General features: G+C 49.0%; 1 long non-coding RNA gene across 1 annotated transcript; it reads right to left on the bottom strand.

The window, feature by feature from the left end:
- Positions 1 to 20212: 20212 nt before the first annotated feature.
- On the bottom strand, positions 20213 to 24186 carry LOC111827828. The gene is made up of 2 exons (XR_002831549.1): positions 22660 to 24186; positions 20213 to 21609 (listed from the first exon to the last, which is right to left on the bottom strand). It is a non-coding gene; the product is annotated as an uncharacterized LOC111827828 (long non-coding RNA).

Genomic DNA, 24186 nt, shown 5'->3' with positions numbered 1-24186 from the left:
TATATATATATATATATATATATAAAATATGGTTTTATTGATTTCAGAGAGAGGAAGGGAGAAGGGGAAAGAGACAGAAACATCAATGATAAGAGAATCATTGATTGGCTGCTTCCTGCACACCCCCTACTGGGGATTGAGCCTGCAACCCAGCCATGTGCCCTGACCAGGAATCAAACCGTTACCTCCTGGTTCCTGGGTTGATGCTCAACCACTGAGTCACACCAGCTGGGACGTTCTCATCTTTTAAATGGGTTAGTAGGAAGAGCAATACAATTTGGATCCATTTCAATTTGCACATAGTTTTTATAATCTACCTCGGGAGACACAGACACACAGAGACACACTCAAACAGAAAAATGAATACAGAACAGGCCCTAACTCAGCAAATACTTTTAAGCACTTTCTTTGCTACCACTTTTCTATGGGAATTGAGAAGAAATAACGTGTCCTTGAGAAATGCTAGGATCACATATGAAAGGTGAACCATACTTGCATGAAGCAACTAGAGCAGCGGTTCTCAACCTGTGGGTCGAGACCCCTTTGACGGTCAAATGACCCTTTCACAGGGGTCGCCTAAGACCATCCTGCATATCAGATATTTACATGACGATTCATAATAGTAGCAATATTACAGTTATCAAGTAGCAATGAAAATAATTTTATGGTTGGGTCACAACATGGGGAACTGTATTTAAAGGGCCAGAAGGTTGAGAACCACTGAACTAGAGAATAATAAGAGGCCACATATGAACAACACTGGGTTCCTCTCCTTGCTGTGGAGCTCACTTTAAAATGTTTGTTCTACTGAAATTCAAGAAAACCAGACTCAGCAATACAGGTAAAACCCAAGTCCTTGGCCACATTAGCACTGGTCTGTGAAATAAAGGCTTAGACAGATGATTACCACCTTCCTTGGCAGTAAAGTGAAGCGAAGAGAAATGAAGTTACTTTCACAGGATTATTCAACTCGTATATGACCAAATTCTGTGATTCTACAATCTCTGAAAGTAGGTCCAGACTGAAGAAATACTGCCCCTGACATTAATTTTTCCCTGTTCACTAGAATCTCCCTTTCCAATCTAGGACTTTACAACCCCATCTAGCGCCTGTGCACAAAAATCCCCCAAGGATAAAGCCAGAGAGAAGGCCCTCCATTACGTCACCCCACGGTCTCTCTTGGCTCCGCCCTGTCTGGGCCATGCAGTGGGAGAGGGAACTTGGCTGAGGGCACCCAGGTGGCAGACTGGCCTGCCTGGTCACAAAGGCCCCAGTGAGTGTGAGGAGCAGCACATGACGGGGATTCTGGGCAGGTCAGACTTGACGCCTAACTTGACCCCATTGGCAGCCAGAGTCTGATAAAGGCGTGATTGAGCTGGGATGTCTCCTGACAGCTTAACGGATGGCTATAATTAGGGGGCCTGAACTGAGGGTGCGGGGACACACAGATCCCATTGTAGGGAGGCCAAATGCTAGAAAGGTCAAGGCCAAAAAAACGGTATGAAAGCAGCTCAAAGTTTTCCAACATGTAGGAGGAGGGAGTCTGCAGGGAAGTGGGTTGACTGAGCATGACCGGGGATTCCCATTCGCTATGGGTTCCTGGCCCCAGAACTGTCATCGATGGTGGCTCTTTGGAGTGGAGCTTGGAGCCTTCAAGTTGTGGCAGCGGTTCTCAACCTGTGGGTCGCGACCCCTTTGGCGGTCGAACGACCCTTTCACAGGGGTCGCCTAAGACCATCCTGCATATCAGATATTTACATGACGATTCATAACAGTAGCAACATTACAGTGATGAAGTAGCAACGAAAATAATTTTATGGTTGGGGTCACAACATGAGGAACTGTATTTAAAGGGCCAGAAGGTTGAGAACCACTGAGTTGTGGCTTCAGGGACTAATTCCATAAAGGTGGAGTAGAAAAAGTGAGAGGTTATCCGCGGAAGGTCTCAGAAGGCAGCTGCCTCTTTTTTTTCTTCTCCGAGACCCACCTCCCCCATGAATAATAATAATAACAATGATAACAATAACCAAAACATGTGCATAGACTTTTCAGGTTAATTCTAATCCAATATTTGTCAGGTCTGTTTATGCTTCATTGTCGAAGTGATGATTAATGAAAGTGGCTCTAAGCCCAAGATGCTTTCTGAGACTTTTTTTTAGGCCTTTTTCTTAGAAGCAAGAAGTCACAGTGTGCCAGCCATAATAAGATCCAACTTAAGATGATCAAAAATACAGTGAGTAATGGCAACAATGTTCTCATGGAGGAACACAACAGCTCACGATTTGGACAGACACCCAGGGCGTCAGTCACCCTCCCAGCCACGTAGGGGTTACAGGCTGGCCTTTGGAAATGCTCTCACCTGGTCTCACCTCGCACGAGTGCCTTTCCTGGTGAGGTTGGCGACGTAGACAACCTGAAGGAGATTCACTAATTCTTCTTGGAAGGGATTGTGGAGGCCGTGGAGTCCAAAGCTTGACTCGTGTCTCCCATAGTCCTGCCGAGTAGCTGACCTCTGCGGCAGGGATCCCGGCGATCAGTTCTACCTGTTGACACGGCCTATTCCAATGTGGGCAGCCACGAGTCAAAAAACAAAAAACTCTCCCTAATATTGAGCAAAACCTGCTTTTTCCTACCTCCACTGATTGGTCCCACTGCACCCCTTGTGGTCATGTTGCACATGACTAAGTCCCGGCTCTATATGTAACCAGGACCGGCTACGTCAGTGGTCGGCAAACTCATTAGTCAGCAGAGCCAAATATCAACAGTACAACGATTGAAATTTCTTTTGAGAGCCAAATTTTTTAAACTTAAACTATATAGGTAGGTACATTGTTATTAACTTAATTAGGGTACTCCTAAGGCTTAGGAAGAGCCACACTCAAGGGGCCAAAGAGCCGCATGTGGCTCGCGAGCTCAGTTTGCTGACCACGGGGCTACGTGATTTTCAGGGCCCAGTGCACAAGGAAAATAGGGGGTCCCTTGTTAAAAATTATTAAAGATTTTGCCCAGCTGGCGTGGCTCAGTGGGTTGAGCATCAACCTATGAACCTGGAGGTCACGGTACGATTCCCAGTCAGGGCGTCAGCCAAGTAAAAGAAGGGCCTGAGGAAGACAGGAGGGAACTGTCCAGGAAGAGGGGACAAGTGGGCAAAGGCATTTATTTCCTCTGGGGAAGTGTAAGTCCTGAGTGTAGCGGAAGGTGCCAGTGCAATAAACGGCCAAACCTGCAGAGGTATTTTTATGAGTTTATTTGAACCAAACTGACAACTGCCGGGAAGCAAAATCTCAACAGGGTGAGAAAATGCTCCAGAAAATGGCAGTTTTGCAGCTGGTGGCAGTTTTGCAACTTGTTTTGTGGGAGGCAGTTAGACAGACATGAGCAGAGCAAGGCCCATGGGCCAGGTACAGAGGTCACCAGGACAGAAAGCCCCAGGTGCCCGGCAAAGGACAATTATAGGGCGGGACCTCGCCCCCAGGGTGATCTTTTCTCCCCTAGCAGATCTCTGGTGCCGGTCAAGTGTTTTGGAGCCCCTGACCTTTCCTCCCTGGAGATAGCATCTAGATTTCAGTTGTATTTCAGCTCCAGGCCCAGGAAAGCAACAAAACCAAACAAGCAACTGACTGACTTCAGGACCAGCTGCCTTGGATAATGACCCCCTGCCCTGGTGCTGCCCAATCAATCAGGGGAGACGTCACCCTGAAAGGACACACCTGGGAAGCTATTGAGATTTTTTTTACCCCTGGGACCCCTTCCCCCCTAAAATCTCCACCCTTATAACCCTTAGGATGGAGGACCCAATGCGTTCTCCCTCCTGGGAGCACGCCCGAGCCTTTCCCCTCCTCTTTCCTTTCCTCCTGCTCCTCCTCCTCCCCGTCCCCCAGGACACTACCATTTGCTTCCTCACTCCCAAGCTCCAAGGGCCCTTCCTTTGCCTCTATAACTTGTTTCCTCAGCCCATTTCTTTTATGAATTACTTCTACCTCTGTGATTTTTTAAAAAAGGTGTTTTTATTGAATTTAGAGAGAGGAGAAGGGAGAAGGATAGAGAGAGAGAAACGTCTATGAGAAACATCTATCGGCTGCCTCTTGCACGCTCCCACACTGGGGATCAAGCCCACAACCCTGGCATGTGCCCTGACCAGAAATCGAACTGTGACCTCCTGGTTCATGGGTTGACATTCAACCGCTGAGCCACCCTGGCCGGGCTACCTCTGTGATTTTCCACATAAATGTTCACTTATAGTTGGAGTCTTAGCTCTGAATTCTTTCCTAGCCAGAACTCAAGTACCGAGGTTGCACAACCCAGGTCCAGTCTGACCCCACTGGTCTAACATCCAGTCCATTCTTGTGGCCTACAACAGTTTTATACATTAGAATCAAAGGAGGAGGAGGAGGGGGGTGTGACATGGAATCCCTTGGTGACAGATTAGGGAGGCAGGAGAAAGCAGGGCAGGGAAATCTCTGGGATTGGATAAAGAGTAAAACAGAAAAACACACATACTTCTCTTACAGTGGTGGGTACAGGATAGTTGGCATTTACAGCACACAGAGATGGTATTCGGGGAACAAGATAACCATGCGGGGTTCTGTGGTCTCCTGTGCTCTGGTGTGGTGGTCTGGAAAAGAAGATTACCCTGGCATTTCAAAGGAATGTTATCATAGATGCACAGAGACAACAGACAGGCTCACTTAAGATAAAGTCAAGGAAGCTACCGGCCTAGGATCTGACTCCCCACCATGACCTGCTTTAAGGTAGGAATTTTTATGTCCAGACCATCCTCTGTGGTTACTTTCCGTCTCTGAGTTTGTAAGGACACCATGTCGGCTTCTCCTGAGCTTGTCAGGTTTAGTATGGGGCCCCTCTTCCGTCCAGCTCATGTCACGGGCACGCTGGCGTGAGTAAGATTTACAACCTCGAGGACACTGATCTCCGTGAGCCCCCGTCACAGGTCAACCCCACCAGGAGCACAAAGAGCGAGAATCTGTTGTGCCTCTAGGGGCCTCTGCCCACCCGGCACAGGGCCAGGCACTCACGGCAGAAAATCTGTCTGTTCCTTCCCTTGTTCCTTTCACAGACCTATCAGATGGTTTGAAGTTATTCTCACTCAGATGTGTGCACATTCTTTTTCACACTCGGCTGCTTTTCGTGTTCAACTTAAATGTGGGTTCAAAGTATTTTACAAGATTATAAACTAAAGAGACCAAGAAGGTGGGAACGTTCAAAACACATTAGGGCCTCAAATGATACAATGTGGTGTCGTTGTGAAGTCTACAAAGATAGTCTTGTGTTGTCTCTCCTCCTGCTCGGGGTCATCATGACATCGCCTTGTTTTTTTAAGTGAGGTTCTGGATGCTTATTTTGAAGACCTGTGTCTCTTTGAGTTCTGATGCCTTACCTCCCCCTGCCCACAAAGAAGCCCCCTTTCCACCTCTGACCATTGAAACCTCCCTCCCAGGCGACATCATTTTCCCATCTTTTCATTACCCGTGCTTCCATAGGTCTGTGGCTATCTCTCTCCCAACCACTATGGCTCCCAACCCTCCACCCTCGACCCTCCACTGACTCTCAGAAAGGAATACACTTCTCACAGAACGATTTAAGACCAACCTTCAGAAATCCATTCAGGTCCCAGAGCTGTGACAGATACAGCTGCAGGTGACTTGTGTTCTGTCTAGCCCAGCAATGATTCTTGCCAACATATGAGAAGTCTTTATGAGAAGATGGGGCCCCAGGGCTCAGGCCTTCTGGTTGCAAGCAAATAACTACAAACCTTCTACCTGAGTTCTTTGGGGGCCAAACCACTTATAAAGAGGATGCCCTGGAGAGCATTTTGATCCTCATAATTGAGGTGTTTATCCTCTAGAACAGTGGTTCTCAACCTTCCTAATGCCGAGACCCTTTAATACAGTTCCTCGTGTTGTGGTGACCCCCAATTTCATTGTTACAAATTGAACATTATGAAAGCATAGTGATTAATCACAAAAACAATATGTAATTATATATGTGTTTTCCGATGGTCTTAGGCGACCCCTGTGAAGGGTCGTTCGACCCCCAAAGGGGTCGCGACCCACAGGTTGAGAACCGCTGCTCTGGAAGCACAGCCATTCCCGAGCTGCCAGGTTTTCACATAGTCAGCGAGACCTCAATGCCGAGGACATTGTTGAGTTATTAGGCCACTCGTTTGGATGCGTACAGAATAAGATTTTATACAACAGTCTGGGCAGGTGCTGGGCAAGGGGAGAAATCTGTTTTAACCCAAGGAATAGATTTTTTTGGGGGGGGGAAACCGAGGTACCCCGTCAGCAGAGGGTAAGAAATTGCATGCAGGCATGCTTGTTCTGTCCTCGTGGGATTCAGACTTTCAGAGATGTTCGTCACCTCCATGTCGTTTGGAAAGGTGGAGATGGCTCAAGGACCTTCCCGTGTTTAATAGTGAACAGAATCCAGTCTTCTCAAAATTCCTCTGTGGCTTGGTTTATTCATTCCTCTCATCAGCAAACGTTTGTTTACTTGGGCACCAGATACTCAAACGTAAGGGCGAGCCTGCCGTAAGTGGTTTAGACTATCAGAGAGAAGCACATTTTAGGGCTAAACAAATAACTGCAGCACAGGCCACTAAGTGCTGTTATTGAATTAAGCAAAAGGAGCCGAGGCGACACAGACACAAGGGCGTGCCCTGCCCAAGGGATGATGGGTGGTTTCCTGGCCCTTGCTTTGAAGGAGCAGTTTGACACTTTCACCAAGAGGTAGGTGAGAGGGGAGGTGGGGGAGGGAGGGCGTATTTTAGGCAGAGGTAGGGTGACCAACCATCCTGCTTTGCCTGGACCTGAGGGGTTTCCTGGATGCGAGGCTCTATTGCTAAAACCCAGACGGTCCCAGGCGAGCCCGATGCTCCATCCCTAAGTGGGGAATGAATGCCAAGCATGAGAAGGTGCTTACCAGCTTACAGTAGTGATGTGTTTCATGTAGCCGATGCCCTTTTGCTTTTTAGGGTGCCTTTTTTCTGGGCTAGCAAGAATTCCACTTATTATAAGCTGTTTATAGAACTTAAACAACATACACTTCATTGGCTCTCCTCAGCAATGAAGTCCTTAAGGGAAATAGAGTATTGAGATGTTATTGCCCTGTCTTCCCTCCCCCTCCCTCTTTCTCTTCCCTCGGGCCCTTCTTCTGCCTCCCTCCTCCTCCCAGTCTCCGTCTCCCTCTGTAGCACCAAGCACCTCCCAACTTTCTCTGCAGAAGTAGCGGAGCTTCTGGCCCAGAGAAGGTCATTCCTGGGTTCTAGAGGCGGCCGTGCAAGAACTGACCAATGAACTTGCATGCATGTATGCATAACCCATGGACACAGACCATGGGGTGGTGAGGGCGTGGGGTGTGGGACACAGGAGCAGGCTGGAAGAGGTTAATGGGGGAAAAGGAGGACCTATGTAACACTTTCAACAATAAAGATTGAAAAAAGAAGAACTGACCTCACAGATGGGGATTAAACAAGCCCTCTTACAGTCTCCAAAGGAAACTGTGACAGTGAAACAGTAAGAGCAGCAGCAGGGAGCCAGTTCCCTCGGGGGCACGCCAGGGCCTCGCTGGCCGCGGACCCTGTGAGGACCCGCAGTCACCTCCAGCAGGCAGTTCATTTTCAAAAGCCATCGGTCTGCTCACAGTATCTGCAGTGGCTCTTTTTCAATGGCCAATCCCTTAATGAATCAGTGTCGGTCTGCTCACAGTATCTGCAGTGGCTCTTTTTCAGTGGCCAATCCCTTAATGAATCAGTGTCGGTGTGGGAACCCATTCATGCCCTCCCTCTAGAACAGGGCTGGGCAAACTTTTTGACTCGAGGGCCACAATGGGTTCTTAAACTGGACCGGAGGGCCGGAACAAAAGCATGGATGGAGTGTTTGTGTGAACTAATATAAATTCAAAGTAAACATCATTACATAAAAGGGTGCGGTCTTTTTTTTTTAGTTTTATTCATTTCAAACGGGTCAGATCTGGCCCGCGGGCCGTAGTTTGCCCACGGGTGCTCTAGAAGCTAGAAATGAGAGTGGCCATGGCCTCTTTGGTCCCAGTGCCCATCCGCACGTTTACAAACGCTTACCTCCCTGACGTAGGCTCAGATGCCTTGCCCATCTCTTGGGCTATCGGGCCACATACACAAGCAGAGCTCTGGGCAGATGAGGCATGGGACCCCGCAGAAATGTCAAAAGCTGTGCCAAACGGCCCTAGAGAGTACAGGGAGGAGCTGAGACCTGACCTGCAGCAGCTCTGAGAGCCCCCGCTCAGGGGCGTCCTCAGCCGTGGTGACCGCCTCTTGAGGGAGAAACGGGAGAGCGAGGCCCACGGGGTGGTCTGCAGACCCTACAGCAGGGCCCTGAGGGCTGGTTCATCAGGGCCTCCAGCGCAGGGCCTGGTGCCGGCCAGTCTCACTGGGATCTGTTGACTTGCTGATGAGTCTGCAATGGGAGAGATTCAACTAGACAAGGATCCTAACTGCCCAGCAAACAACACTATGAGCAGGAGAATATTATCAACTGAGCTTCCCCTTTTAGACCACCAGTTTTTAAAATATATATATATTTTTTATTTCAGAGAGGAAGGGAGAGAGAGAAGGAGAGAGATAGAAACATCAGTGATGAGAGAGAATCATTGATCAGCTGCCTCCTGCACGCCCCACACTGGGGATCAAACCCGCAACCCTGGCATGTGCCCTGACCAGGAATCAAACTGTGACCCCCTGGTTCATAGGTCGACGCTCAACCACTGAGCCACACCGGCCATAGCTAAGTCACTGGTTTTTATAACCCTCTTCCCAGGATCCCATTGCCCTCTTGACTTCCCAAAGCGGTGGTGCCCCTACAGAGCGTGTTTGCCAGGAAACAGCTGGTATTCCCATTTTCCTGTTTCTTATGTATTCAATGAAGATTTGGGAGCCAGCAGGTTTAAGTGATGGGTTTTAGCATCAAACACATGTGGGTTCCCCTCCTTGCTGTCATTAGCTGTGTAATTCTGGGAAACTTGTTGAGTTACTGAGATGCTGTTCTTTCTCTAGAAAACAGTGGTCAAAGACTTGTGTAGAGATGGGGACATCGGGATCCGCGATCATCACAGCCACGCAGGCACCGGGGCGGGCCGAGCAGCCATCCCCTCCAAGGTGGCCAGTGGCTGAGCCAAAAGGGAAGGGTACTCTGAAAGGTCTCTCATTAGCACTTTAAATAGGTAACAGGCCTAGGTGTCTGATTGGCTAGAACCAGTCACATGGTGCCACCCACCACAAAGGCCTGGACAGTACAATTCCCAAGGGCACCAGGAAGGCAGAGAGCAGGAAATCTTGGGCAATTAGTGCAATGTGTGAAGTACCTAGCGCCATGCCCAGCATGCTCCCAGCGCTCAGCCACGGAGCTCTATTTCAGCTTGAATCTGTTCGAGAAGAAATGGTGTGTGTGTGTGTTATTTTAGTATGTTCACCAGTGTTAATGGCTGATAATTAATTGATGTATTATGTTTTCCTGTTCGGACACACCTACAGTTCAATAGATTCTTGGAAACAGGATAGTAAAAGGCAAGGACTAAATCTCGCCGGGAACTCAGACAGTGGAAAGATCCAGGTTTCCCAAGGAGGCAGGACCTGGACTGGCTCTGATGTTTAGGTAGCGGCTCAGGACAGCTCTGGGTGTGTGGCACTGAGCATCGAGGTCTTTGCCTAAGGCCTGGGATTTTGTTTACCACTTGCTCATTGGTTTACTTATTCGCCTACTTATTCATCGAATGCTTACTCCACGCCCGTGTGCCAGGCACTAAGTATGTCATCGGAGAAAGCGAGGATGCTGCCTTCCCAGGGCCTGCATTTTAGTAGCAGAAGACACTGAACAGCAAGAGTGAGCACATATGTAGTAGCAGATGTTGTGGGTTGTTTTTTTTTTTTTTAATTATTTTTTTATTGATTTCAGAGAGGGAGAGAGAGAGAGAGAGAGAGATAGAAACATCAATGACGAGACAATCATTGATCAGCTGCCTTGTGCATACCCTACACTGGGGATCGAGCCCACAACCCAGGCATGTGCCCTGACTGGGAATTGAACCGTGACCTCCTGGTTCATAGGTTGACGCTCAACCACTGAGCCACACCGGCCGGGCAATAGCAGCAGATGTTGACAGCTGTGTCTCTGAACACAGTACAGCATGTTGGACGTGCCAGGGCTGCAGAGGACAGGAGGGCGCTGCTCTTTTATTTGGGGTGGCCAGGAAAGGCATTGAGGGAGCAGGCCCTGCGGAGATGGAGAGGTGCATTCCAGACTGAAGGACCCACAAGGGCCAAGGCTCCCCATCCAGAACTTTCCATCGAGTCAGGCCCGCTGGAACATGGATTCCCTTCTGGAGGGAAGCAGGGGGGTCAAGGAGATGCGATGTTTTCAGGACAGCGCGGCATCTCCTCCGGGGATCACCCACTGCGCCCAAAGGCGCTCAGGGTCCCACAAGAAGGTTCACAGCCCGCCCCAAGCTCTCGCCTTTCTCATCGTGTTGCTTAAGGCAACAGCGCCACCTCCTGGCCGCGATGTCACCTCTTGTGGCCTGACTTGGGAGATCTTGGGCGCCCTCTGGTGGTTATTTCCAGATCACAGCTAACAATGAAGCCCCTGAGGCCATTTCTCCCTTTGATGTTTGTCCTTCTGTTGCCTTGTGCCCTGGAACCAAGTGGAGAAAGAAGGCTTTTTAACGATCAAAGGCATGCGATGTGATAAGTTGCCGGGCACAGATGACAAGGCATGCTCCCTGGAGACAAAATGTCGACATCCCAGTCTAAGAGACACATACAGCCCTGAAAACAGTGGCAAGTGGTGAGAAGAGACTTGTGGGCAATGATGGAAAGGAATTGGGTAGAGAAGTGGAGGGAAAGGAAGGGGGATGCTACTCTGACCCACACGCCCCTCCTCCAAGACTTCAGTCCCCGAGGAGGCCTTTTAAGCCCAGCAGACCCGAGTGTGAAAACCCTTTCCCCAGAGGGGTTGTGTGGCATTTCCAGGTCCCCTTGTCTGAGCCATTTGGTAACATCCTTGGCCCCTGCATCTTCACTCAGCCCTGCTGTGCTGTTGATGATCCCTGACAGCCCTGGCGGGGCTCAGCCTGGGCTCCATCGGCCCTGCAGAACCTCGGGCCAGCCCCGCTTGAAACGCACGTCCCTGAGCGGCTTATTGTGATTTGGGACAAATCTCATGCCAGTGTGTCCTGCCAAGAAAGTATTGCTGTTGAGCTGTTGGTTTTCATTGCTGTCAAACAGAATCTTACAGGGAGAGCAAGGGAGGAGCCACCCTGGAGGGCCGCTGAGAGAGAAGGCTTTGCCTGGGTGGGTGGGACTGTCTTAGAACCCTCTGGAGAATTTTTTTTTTCTTTAAAGAACAACTAGAATGGCTGTTTTCTGATGAACACCGACAGGAGCAGTGCAGCGAACCCCTGACCAGCCTAGTCCTTCCTCAGTGACCACTTGCAGCTTAGCTTGGGGCACGTGCTTCTTTATTCCACATTCGGACAGTCCTGGAGGGTCTGCACAGAGGTTGGAGAGAAGAGACAATTTGCCAGTATTCGTGCAGGTCTAGGCTACTGAAGGGACTCTGAAAAAAATCAGTGTAGATGCTCCCTTTTCAGCAATGCTACTCAAAATGCTTTGGAGGCATGGAAGGGTGAAAGTTTATGCTACTGGCTCTGTTCTCTCTTGTTTGTTCTGTTTTTGATTCTAATACAAATTGTTTCTTGTGCCGCGACAGTACGGCCAAGGGTGCACCTGAGTGGGGGCGGCTGGAAGGCTTAGAAAAGACAGACAAGAGAATGAAAGCTGGGTCTCGGTGGGACGCTGCTTCTCTGAGAGACAGCGACCACGCCCACAAGCCATGTCTTTATTTTGTAGCAGATGCCACGAGGCAAAGGGCGTGATGAAGATGTTTACAACATTCTCGTGGGTTTCAATCCTACTCAACTATATGCACCTGAACTCTATCAAGCCCACATCACTCAGGCACGTGGGGCCACGTGTTCAGACCAGAGGTTCAAGCTTACAGCTATAGCTGTTGGTTATAATTGTGCTGGGAGGGCTCTGCCCTCCAAGCTGGGAGTTGCACGTGGCCACGAGAGGACTGTGCCCTCTCATTAGTCCAAGGCTTGAACCTGTCCAAACACTGTAGCCGCTTTCCAGTTCCTAATGGAAAGCCAGTAGAAAATAGAAAGCTCAGCATCTGTTCAGATGACTTTTCACATGAGACCTCCAGGAAGAGTTAACTGTTAGAAGTCAAAGACATTAACTTTCCGAGTGTTCATTCCATTTATTTTCCCTCCTGGGACTCAGTTTCCTTCTTTGCACAGTTGGGGGTTGGCCTCTCAGGGACCGTCATAGTTCGAATACCCTTTGGTTCTTTGAAAGGAAGCCTCTCTCATCCCAAAGGTCTACAGGTCGCCTGGTCACACACAATGGTTCTGACTTGAGAGAGAAAAGTTCATTTGCTCATGCCTTTTCCCATCCAGTCATCCAACAACTAGTGAGGGCCTTCCATATTCCTGACACCAAGGACGAGCTGGAAGTACAGCAAGGTCTTGGCCCTCAGGGAGCTTTCAGTCCGATGAGGGTCAAACACAGTAAAACATGCAAAGATGTGCAGTATAATGGGGTGCAGTGTAGAGTGATAGCATGCAGTGGCAGCTGGTAACACGTGCTAGGAAGAGAAAGGAAGCAGGAGAGGGCTAAGGGATGCGGAATGTTATATAGACAGAGCGATCAGGAACCTCTTCTCTGGGGGGATGGCATTCGGGCAGAGGCAACGGAGTGAGGGAGGGGGCCTCCGGAAGTGCCTGGAAAGACGATGCCAGGCAGAGGGAAGAGCACTGGTGAAGGCCGATGCCAGCTTGCTGGGTGCGTTGGAGGAAGACGAGGAGACTGGGAGGTGGGGGAGGCGGCTGCACCCCTGATTCCATCTTATGTTTTTGTTATTTAATTTGACAATGGCTGAAATTGCACGTGGTAAATGTCTTTATTTTTAAAAATTTGTATTTATTTTAGAGTGAGAGGAAGGAGAAGGGAAAGACAGAGAGAGAAACATTGATCTTCCTCCTGAACTCCCCCTCCCGGGGGTCCAGCTGGCAACCCGGGCCTGTGCCCTGACCCGGAATCAAACCTGAGGCCTCTGGGTGCAGGGGACGACGCTCAACCCACTGAGCCACACCGGCCAGGGCCCGTCTTACATTTTGATGCTGAGTGTGATGGGTCGTCATCAGCGAGCAAGTATGTTCAGAAGGAAGAGTCCTTGTTGGGGGCACGTTGCTAGGCACTGCGAGTAGCAAGAGATGAGATACCGTCTCTGCGCTGAGGGACCTGGGGGTGAACGCACACTGACCCCTACACTGACGGTAAGGACGGGGGAGTGGTGTGTGCCGGGACACTGGGTGGCGCGGACACTAGATCCGAGGGGGCCCAGGACCTGGAGGGCCTCCCCAGCAGGACCCTGGAGAAAGGACGAACAGAAGAGGACGCTTTAGGACCGGGCCGTGCGGAGCTGTGGGCAGGGGGCGTGTAGACACCAACTTGGCTGTGATGGGAAGAGCGGTGTGAACGCGCCACCGAGGAGGAAAGGGCGCGGCCCCTTTTAGGCTGGATGGGCAGGTGCCTCTCTCATCCCTACGCTCTTCTGTGATGAACACGGTTAGGACCCAAAGCCCCTTATTACTCCATGAGAGCTAGTGGTTTCCCTTGGATGCCTCCTCTCCCAGTGCTGAGAGGGGTGGTTACCACACAGGCCCTGCCCCCCTGCCTGTGGGGAAAGCATTCCTGCCCCCAGGGGCACAGCTGGGGAAGGACAGCGGCTTAGCGCTCACACCCAGTGCCCTGTCTTCTGTCCTGGGAATCGAATCGCTGCGCTCTGCGTCCTGATCAAGCCCTCCACTTGCTCAAGGGCCTCTGCACCAGGGCTCCCCTTTCTGCAAACCATCGTAGTTTGTCCAAAAATGAGCCTGTCTCCACCTCGGCCTGTGTGTTTGCCTGTGTCTGCTGCTGGTGTGGACATTTACTAGGCACAGATCGGAGTGGGGGCCTCCGACCATCTGTCCACCGAGGACTGTGGGGCGCTCCCAGGGCCGGATCTGAGCCGTGCCTGCCAGCAGCACACTGGTGCCCGCCTGCTGCCACCGTCTATGAGATCATGTCTCTCCATTTGGGGACTGTGACATGGTTATATCAGGCCTCCACGGCCAGCGCTCACATTCCAGGCCCAGACCGATGTGGCCGCAGAGAAACCAGAGCTGCGAGGGACATTCTCCGGCTCCAAAATCACAGACCCGACAGGGAAAGGCATTTGATCAGAAAACGACACTGTTTGGGTTATTTTAAAGCTGGATTTGCGCTGCCCTTTACGTGGGGGCCCTCCTGTCACAGGACGACGGTGCCAAGTGATCCTGGTGGCTGCCTCCCGCTTGTTTTTCACTGTAGAACGAGGTCACGTCTGGTTCGGGGGCACTATGAGGAGAGGGCCAGGCCCAGCGCAGGCCTGTTTCCTGCTCACAGGACGTGCAGTCAGCGGCCTGGGCCAGGTTCTGAGGCTCAGGGGCCTGGTGTGAATACAGGGAGAGCTTTCTCCCCTCCCCAGCTGCTGCCCCAACACACAACTCCTGAAACATCTACCCACGTTCAGGGTACTACACCGTGGTGTCCAATGCCAGCGAGGCAAGTTCTTCGATCATTCTGAACTTGTAGCCAAGAGGGAGGGACCATTGTCAACCACTTGGAGAGCCCACTATCAAATAATCAACTCCTGTGTCTGCGATATACTGAGGACTTTGCTATGTGCACCAGAGAATACAGTGGGGCTTTGACTTACGAGTTTAATTCGTTCCGTGATGGAGCTCATAACTCAAATGACTCGTATGTCAAATCAAAACGTGAACGAGTGAGACATGTGATGTTGGGCCGGTGTTGTGGCGTTCACTGTGACGTTCGCTGCGCCAACTAGCGGTGGGGTATCTGAAGCTGGCTCGTAACCCGAATTTTAGCTCGAAACTCAAAGCAAAAAATCGGCCGAGAGACGGCTCGTATCTCGAAAAACTCGTTAGTCGGGACACTCGTAAGTCAAGGCCCCACTGTACAGACCCCCACACAGCAGACGTAGTCTGTACTCTCAAGGAGGACGTCAGGAAGGTGCAGAGACAAGGCTTGTACTTAGGAAGCTGTAAGCCAGTGGTCAGATATTGACTGGTCTGGCTGATGGTGACTGCAATAGGAAGGGAAAGAAGAGAGACTGTTCCATTGGGCGACAGCGGGAGAGACCTGTGACACACCAGTGAGTCACCCTCAGCCTTTTTCTCTCTTAGGACTGAGGGCCGAAGACCTCTTCTCCAGAGGAGTGGGGGAGCCCCCCTTCAGGGTGTCAGCAACATGGAAGGAGAGTGCTGGGTTTCTCAACTTTAAAAACCCAAGAGGGGTCAATGCCCTCTCCAGAGCAGTGAAGGGCAGCATGGTTTAATGGTGAGCGGACTAGACTTCCAAGAGACCTTAGCTTAGACCCAATGAACAGAAAGGCTTTGGATGAGCTTTTCATTTACCAGTGGTTCTCAACCTTCTGGCCCTTTAAATACAGTTCCACATGTTGTGACCCAACCATAAAATTATTTTCATTGCTACTTCATCACTGTCATGCTGCTACTGTTATGAATCATCATGTAAATATCTGATATGCAGGATGGTCTTAGGCGACCCCTGTGAAAGGGTCGTTCGACCGCCAAAGGGGTCGCGACCCACAGGTTGAGAACCGCTGATGTAGACACTGAAGGCTTTAGGCTGTCATCTGCATATCAAGGGTAATGTTGGTGTAGGGCGGCAGAAACATCATGAAGCTAGAAGGGAAGGTTCCAGCTCTGCCAATGATAATAAAAAACTTATTCTGCATCTCACGCTAGAAGTTGTTCTACGAATCCTGAGGAAACGAAGATACAGAAGGTGTAAATCACAGAGCTCATCAGTGGCAGAGCTGGGATTCCCACCTGTGTCTGTCAGCAGAGCCGATTTCTTAACCCATGGGCTGCCGTCTCTTGAAAAAATGGGGGAGTGATCTTGGGCAAGAGGCAAACTCTCTGCATTTCAGTTTCTTCTTCAGTAAAATGGGGACACTTTTCAATTCCCAATTGTCTTAGAAAGTGATTCTCAAGCTCAAGATATTGGATATGAAATACTTTGTAATTTAGAAAATCCTATACATGTGTAAAGTATGACATTCCTCAGAAGAAGAATCAAAAGATAAAATGAGAGGGTTGATGAAAAATACTCTTAGAAATGGAAAAGTATAGACAGTACTTTGATGATCAATACTACTGTCATCCTGAGAAAGGCCAGTTGGAGGTGAATAGGTCCTTGGACTCCATAAAAAATTGGGGTGTAGCTTAATTTGATTTCGGCAGGCCAGAGAAAGTCAAGACCCTCCTCTCAGGAAGGGCATCTCTGTGCCGAGCCGGCACGGCCATGGGTGAACCTGAGAGGGGGCGGTGAAGGATTTAGAAAAGACAGACAAGAGAAGAAAGCTGGGTCTCGGTGGGACGCTGCCCCCTCTGATGGAGAGACAGTGCCATGGCCTGCAAGCCAAGTCTTTATCTTATAGCTGATGCTACGAGGCAAAGTAAGGGTTTAGTTAAGATGTTTACAACGTTCTCGTGGGTTTGGAATCTACTCAATTACATGCACCTGATCAAGCTTTGTTTACTTGCTGCACCTCCCACAGCCCACATCACTCAGCCACGTGGGACCACAGGTTCGGACCATAAGGTCAAGCTTACAACCATAGCCTTTGGTTGTGCTGGGACTTGCACGTGGCTTTGCCACGAGAGGATCGTGCCCTCTCATTAGTCCCAGGCTTGAACCTGTCCAAACGCTATAGCCGCTCTCTACATATCTCAAAGCTTATTTCCTTCCCTCTCCACTATCATTACTCTTCTTCAAACTGAGACCCAAATGAGGTGGAAAAAAATCTCTATTGAGATCCAAGACAAGATGAAATCTAATCATTCATTTATTTTCATGGCAAGCGCTGAGAGAGCATTATCAGTGTCCTAGAAACGGGCCCGGATGGAAGGACAGAGTCTGTACTCTCTAAGTGATGTTCTGGAGCTCGGCAGGGCCTTATCTATGACCCAATCCAACCTCTGGAAGGAAAGAAGTCCAAGTCCAGAGTAGTGAAGGGATTCGTCCAAGTTCACTATGGCCCATGACTAGAAGCCAGCTCTGCAGATGCCCAGGCCAAGGTGTTCCACCCATTTCGCTGCTTCCCTTCTGGGTGAGTTTGGGGTGAGTGGGAATTTGTTCAAGATACTTATTGTGTCCCTGCGACAATTCCAAACAATGTCAGGGGATTTTTTTTTAAATGGTTCCTTTTCGGCTTTATGTGCCTGAAGAACTAAGTCGGCACAATCTATTTGGGGTTCATGTTTACTGTTAATCCCCTGATTTCCTGTGGCAAAGAGTTTTTCCCTTTAGGGCTGAAATCTGCACCCATTTAGGGTGTTGTGTGTTCCCGTGAGCTGAAACAATCAATCACCGCCATTCAATGTCAGCAAATCCCAAGGAAGCAGACTTTCTGCCCCCCTCCCGCCCTGCCTTCTCTCTTCGCCTCTTCCCCTCCCCACGGACAGGAAGGCAATTCAAGTGCTTTGATGTGACTGCTCCCCCCACTTTAGTGTAACCTAAAGCGGAGGGAGGGACCTCTCACCCGGGTTGGGTTGGAGGTTGGAGAGTATGTCTCTTAGGGGGAAATGAGCACCATCATGTTTTGAGCCCAGAAGTCATCAGATCCCTCCTTCCGCGGTAAAGGGCCCTTTCCCTCCAGCTCCCAAGTGGCTCCAGCTGGGTGTGTGCTCACAGCTGGGTCACCGGGAAGACTTTCTGGGGACATTTCTACCTCTGCCAGTGTCAGGAGCTGCTGTTACTGTGGCAACGGGTCCCCCAGAGCTTCCCCAGTCTCAGCAAGGCTGCCCCACCCATGAACACGCTTAGTGTGCAACTGGGAAGCGGGTGTATTTTCACAACCAAGGGGCAACAGAGGAGACGGGCCCGGGGCTCCCCTCGCTCTCATGGAACTTGTGTTCTGTCATCTGGTTTACTAGTAGTTAAGGGGATTTCGCAGGGTGTGGGCTCAATGGTGTGTGTAGGAAGATGGAAAGAAAATTGCCAGATGGCAACAAGGATTCCAAGCCTATCAGAAGGAAAGAAAAACATTACTCACGGACACAAGAGGGCTGCCAACTTCATTTCTGGAAAAGGCGACTGGGCGCAGGCAAAGTCTGTTAGGAGCCTAGGTGGAGAGGAACTGTGAGATGACAGAAATTCATTTCTCACAGTTCTGGAGGCTGACAAGTCCAAGGTCAGGATGCTGGTGGGGTAGGTTTCATTCTAAGGCCCCTTCTCTTGGTGTGAGGTGCCCACCTCCTCATCTTATGCTCCCATGATGTTTTCTTCATGCGAGTGAGGAACGAGGAAGCCATGGTGCATCTTCCTCTCCGTAAAAGGGCACTAATTCCTTCATGGGGGCTCCACCCTGGTGACCTCATCTACATCTAATTTCCTCCCGAAGGCGACCTCCTAATACAGTCACAGGAGGACCAGGACTTCAACATAACAATTGTGTGTGTCTGAGTGTCTGTGTAGAGGGGGGTAGGGGTGGCACAAACTGTTTAATCTTGGGTTGGAGGATATTCTGATTTCATAGAAGGGAATACTAGGGCAATCTTCCTCATAGAATATAAAATGTGGAGTCAAGGACAAGAAATATTATTATATTTACCATTGACATGTAACCTTAAGTCAACTTCCATATTCATTCATCCAAAAGACAATTAGACTAGTTAGGCAGCCAAGTTAACCCCCAAAGATTGGTTACCTGACACGGGAGAACAATTTTGGGATAAAGAGGAGGTAGTTTTGGAGGGGCACAAGAAAGAGGAGAAATGGCAGAGAAATGAATTTTTTAAAAAGGTTTTCTTTTCTGTTGTTACTTAGTTTTGTTTTGAAGGAAAGGGTTTCAGAAGTAAACACAGAGAAGGAAGGCTCCTGTGAATGCCATATGCCACTCACAAGCCCAGGAATCCACCTGTACATGGGGCGACTCCCGTTTCAAACATCAGAGCACCCGCTTTCTCTATCTCATCCACACCGATCATGGAGAAGGAAACTTTTTGGGTCCTCACCCATATGCAGGACGCACAAGGCTGTCTGCAACCGATCTGGTGCTAATTGCCCAGCGCTCCCCACTGGAGTCCGTGGTTAATTCCGAGGAGGTTCACACTGGAGAATGCAGACTCAAGTCTTGGCTCCAGAGCTATCCCACACCATGTGCTGTGCAAATGTGCCCTGGCAGAAGGAAGGGACTCCGCTCCACAGCCGGCGGGCTTCTCGAGCAGGCCTGACCCAAGCACTAAGTCTTCTAGTTTCCTTCTTCTCCTGAAATGCACCGTCTTCATTCTCACTGACCTTCCTCCTTTGCTCCTCTGCCAGCTCTTCCCCTCATTCAAATCCTGGCCTTGAGGCTTATTCTGGGGCCCACAACAGTAGGTGATTTCACCCCCACAGGGCCAATGCCTTGGCCTACACTGATCCAGACGTCTTAGAGTCATTAGTGTTTGGGGTTTTTTTCTTATAGTTTTGATCTGTTGTGTTCAGGCAAATAGTTGCTGCAGCAAATGTGGTTGGAAAGCCAGCAAACGTCTGTAAGAGGGAAGAGGGATGTATGTTATTTTCTTTTCTTCAAGGTTATGACTTCGTCTTTGAAAAGCTTTCCCTGTAGTGTCCTAGACGTGGTGTAGATGAGCTGTTAGAGGTGTGAAATGAAGAATTTTAAACCTGAAACCAAAGGATTTCCCAGATAACTCAGAGAGCAAGTGGAGGATAAATTTATCTTTTTCTTCATGGTAATTGTATTCCTTTCAAATTTGTGTCTGAGGCAGGGAAAGAGTTGAGAGTATTTCCTGCAGGCAGATTTTTTTCTTTTCTTTTCTTTCCTGCAGGCAGATTTTTTCTTTTCTTCATTTCCTTTCCTCCCTCCCTCCCTCCCTCCCTCCCTTCCTTCCTTCCTTCCTTCCTTCCTTCCTTCCTTCCTTCCTTCCGTTTCCTGATCCCAGTGAGATAGAATAGATGAAGGTTGAAAACTGGGGAGTAGACAGTGTATGTTAGGTATTTTTGTGACCAAATAATTTTTAAAAACTATTTTCAAATCAGGACTGATTTTCTTTAAAAATGCACAGCTTTAGAACCTTATAGCCCACACACTTAGGCTGCAAACAGTACTGTTACAAAACCGTGTGGATTTTGGCATAGGAAATATAAAAACAAACTTCTTTCAGTTGACATTTGATGTTGAATAAAGACATAAGGTCCTAAAAAGAAAATTTGTCTCCCCCTTGTCCTTCTCTACATCTTATTTCCAGCAAATTCTTTTTACTGAATTTATTCACACATTTTACCTCCTAAAAGTTAAAAATCTTTACTTAGATGAGCTTCAGTATTTATTTTGTACCTATGCACTAGGTATATACAAGTAGGGGGAAAAGTAGCTTTACAGTTGTATCAGAAACACAGTTTATTCTTATTTTATTTATTAATTATTGTATTATTTTCCATACAAACAACTGTAAATCTACTTTTGTCCCACCCTGTATATGGGAAAGTTGAGGAGACATAGGGATATAATGAGAACCAGAGATACAGGATATATTCCTTGCCCTTGAAGAAGTATACTCTTACTGAAGACTATATCTATTATCTATCATTTATTTGTCTATCATCCATTTATCCACCCATCCATCCATATATCTATGTATCTATCTATCTACACACACATACTTATCTGAGAGGCAGTGTAAGTAATTCTGAGGAAAGGGAGCATTTTGACTGGCACAATCAGATAAACTCCATGGAGAAGGTGGAACTTGAATTGGCCCTGCCAGATAGAGGGTGCCCACCGATGCCCAGCTGAAGGCAGGTAATCTGCCTGGTGGAAAGAGGAGCATGCGCCCAAATACAGAAGCAGGAAAGAGCAGCTAGACGAAGCCCCCGGATGTCTACAAAACCATCTCCCTAATATGTGTATCCCCAGGTGAGAGTCCTGCCAACCAAGCCCACGTGATGCTCCTAGAAACATACGAAGCCTTCAGGAAAGGCGCCCTCGCTATCTTGAAAGAACCCTTTGTGGTTATGGATAACAGAAGGCGAACTTTGGACACAGCCGCTTGAAGCTGGAAAGGTACTGGCTTGCCATCACTTTGTTGAATTTGGACTCCATGTGAGTATTGGCAAAGGCTATAAACACCACAAGTTTTCTGCTTTTGTTAATAAGGTCTATCCTCCCTAATGGCAAGATACGAAATGTAGACTTTTTGCTACATCACAGTTAACCTTCCAGTAGGTACAGGGGCAGAGTGGTTCCTTACCAAGGGCACAGGTAAGGGGCTATTTACCCAGGTTTGCAGATCGCCAAATCCAATCAGAGAGGCCGCAGCGTCTGCAGATTGTGCCTCTATTGTGCAGCTCTGTGTTCATCGAGCTTGGTCTTGACCCTCATGGACTCATCCAAGTGTCTGGAAGTAATTAGAGCCAGCTCTTCACTGCTCATAACAACAGGGTGCAACAGTGACATGGACCATAAGGGGAAGGAAAACAAAGCCCCAGTGTGGATTTCTATATGAGCCCCAGACTTCATCATTGTAACACCCTCATCTCAAAATTCGTTTGCCGTTTCCCAAACACTGACTAGCGACTGAGGTCTACTTGGGGTTAAAATGAGTAGATAATGTCACTCCAAGAAATGTTTTCTCAGTTTGGATCTTGATACTACTCCTTTTTTTCTGTCATTTTCCCCTTCCAACTTTCCACACAGTAGGGTCTGTAGGGAAGGCTTGAAGGATCGAGATACGTACGGACACCAGATTTTGCCACGTTGGTGAAGAAACATCAACGTGACAAATGTGCGAGCAAACCATTGTTTCCCAGGAGTGGTTTTCGGTATTTCACCACATGCTTGTTCTCACTTCCGAGGAAGTGGAGTTCAAGTGCACATTCGGGCCAGAGACAGGTGCGAAGTGACAGGGAGGCGGCAAGAACGCTCGCTTGCTCGGCAAATGTGAGAATAGACTGTAGGTGCCCAAGTTGCCTCCACCACCTCAGAGCTGCCTGGTTTCCATCCCTGTTGCTACTGGGTCACAGCCGGGAAAGAGTTCTGTTTTCACTTGCTTCTTGCTTGACACATTCTTCTGGCTTTATGTCTTCTGTCTAAACCAGCCAGTGTTGTCTGTGTAATAACTAGCAGGGGAGTCTTCGGCTGTGAAAATATTGTTTGGGGCCGTCTCCCTCACTCGCTCTCTCCTGAGAAACTGTTGAGTGTAGCAGTGTCTCTCATCCTCTACCACAAGGGTTCTCAAACTTTTTAAACAGGGGGCCAGTTCACTGTCCCTCAGACCATTGGAGGGCCGGACTATAGTTGAAAAAAAAAAACTATGAACAAATTCCTATGCACACTGCACATATCTTATTTTAAAGTAAAAAAACAAAACGGGAACAAATACAATATTTGTATTTGCATGTGGCCCGCGGGCCGTAGTTTGAGGACCCCTGCTCTACCACAAAGGAGTGGTGGAGGTGTGCTAGCTGAAACGTACCCATCCCTGGTTTCATCCTCTTGTCCGCAGATGCAGAGCAAGCATCTGCTGCCTGTGATTTCTGGCGCTCCCGGTGGAAAGGAAATGACCTTCAAGTGCAAAAACATCATGGTTGCCTCCCTCCCCAAATACCACTCCTTCCCTGGTTCCCATTCGCACTTGTACCCAGCAGGGCTGGCCCACCTCCCTTTCCTTCCCGGGAAAGCACTTCTTGCTCCAGCACAAAGGAAGCCTAGAATCCACAGCAGTCTGAGGGGCTTTGTAGCAGCAAGGCCTCGCCAACCTCCCCCCCGACAGCAGAGGCCTGGGATAATGATGCCACTGCATTTCAGAGAATAGCACGTGTACTGTATGAAGCAGGTTTGTATACGTTATCTCATTCATTTCTCAAAAAGGCTGTAATGTATTTGTCCCCTTTTCTAAGACATGTGAAGCTGGCTGACCACGTCCTCACAGCTGGTTAAGTGCAGATCTAGGATGTCAATCAGTCCTCAATGATCTCTCATGTTCATTTTACTCCATAAGGCCCTGACGCTACCTCACATGCAGGAAGCAGGGGCAGACTTGAACACGTGAAAGGGGGTCAGAATATGACTAAGACAGCAGTCAAGATAATAGGGACAGGACCAAGAGCAAACCCATTTCCCATGAACTCTGAGGACTTGTCAGCCATGAGGAATACTCCTCGGGAAGTCTTCCAATATTCCCACGGTGTAAAGGGGACCGTCCCAGGTTCCTGAGCATGCCAGGCCAGGCAGCTCGTCCAACTCCATGTCCTTTCCCGCCTCTGACTGCTCTGTTCCTGCGTACTGTGTGGCACCACGTGCAGCTTTCTGTCTTTTGTTTAGAAATTTCTTGATTGGAGTGGAATATGCATCACATGAAACTTATCACCTTAACCATTCTGTGTACAGTTCAGCAGGGCTATGTATGCCTACACTGCTGTAAGGAAGATCTCCAGAACTGTTTTTCTTACAAAATTGAAACTGCACCCCAGTGCCTCTCTCCCCTCCCTGGATCCTCCCACAACAAGCATTCTACCTGTTTCTGAGTTTGATTGCCCTAGTGCCTCAGTGAAATCATATGCCTGTCTTCTTGTGACTTCTCTTACATCGTTCATTGCTGCCTCCATCGGGACACCCTCCCCATGCTTCCACTGGTTAATTTTGATTCATCCCCCAGGAGACCATTTGGAGAATATCAACTCAGGCTTTCCATGGTCCCACAAGCTCATTAAGTGCCCTTCCATAATCACACCCAACTGGGCTTGTCTGTTCTAACCCCTGGATACTCAAAGTGTGGAGGAAGAGTGGCATCCTCCTTGGCATACATCGGGGAGCTTGTTACACACACAGCACACTAGGCCTTTAAGAAGATCCGGGTAAATCTCACACACACACACACACACACACACACACACACACACAATTCACGTTTGATTCTAATTCACTAGACAAGGGGTCTGCACACCACTCACGAGCCAAATCTGGCCAGTTGCCCGCTTTTGTAAATAGTTTTACTGGAGCA

The sequence above is a fragment of the Myotis lucifugus genome, unplaced genomic scaffold (genome assembly GCF_000147115.1).
Source record: "Myotis lucifugus unplaced genomic scaffold, Myoluc2.0 scaffold_225, whole genome shotgun sequence".
Lineage (NCBI taxonomy): Eukaryota > Metazoa > Chordata > Mammalia > Chiroptera > Vespertilionidae > Myotis > Myotis lucifugus.
The sequence above is the reverse complement of the archived record's forward strand: the minus strand, read 5'-3'. Positions and strand labels throughout refer to the sequence as shown.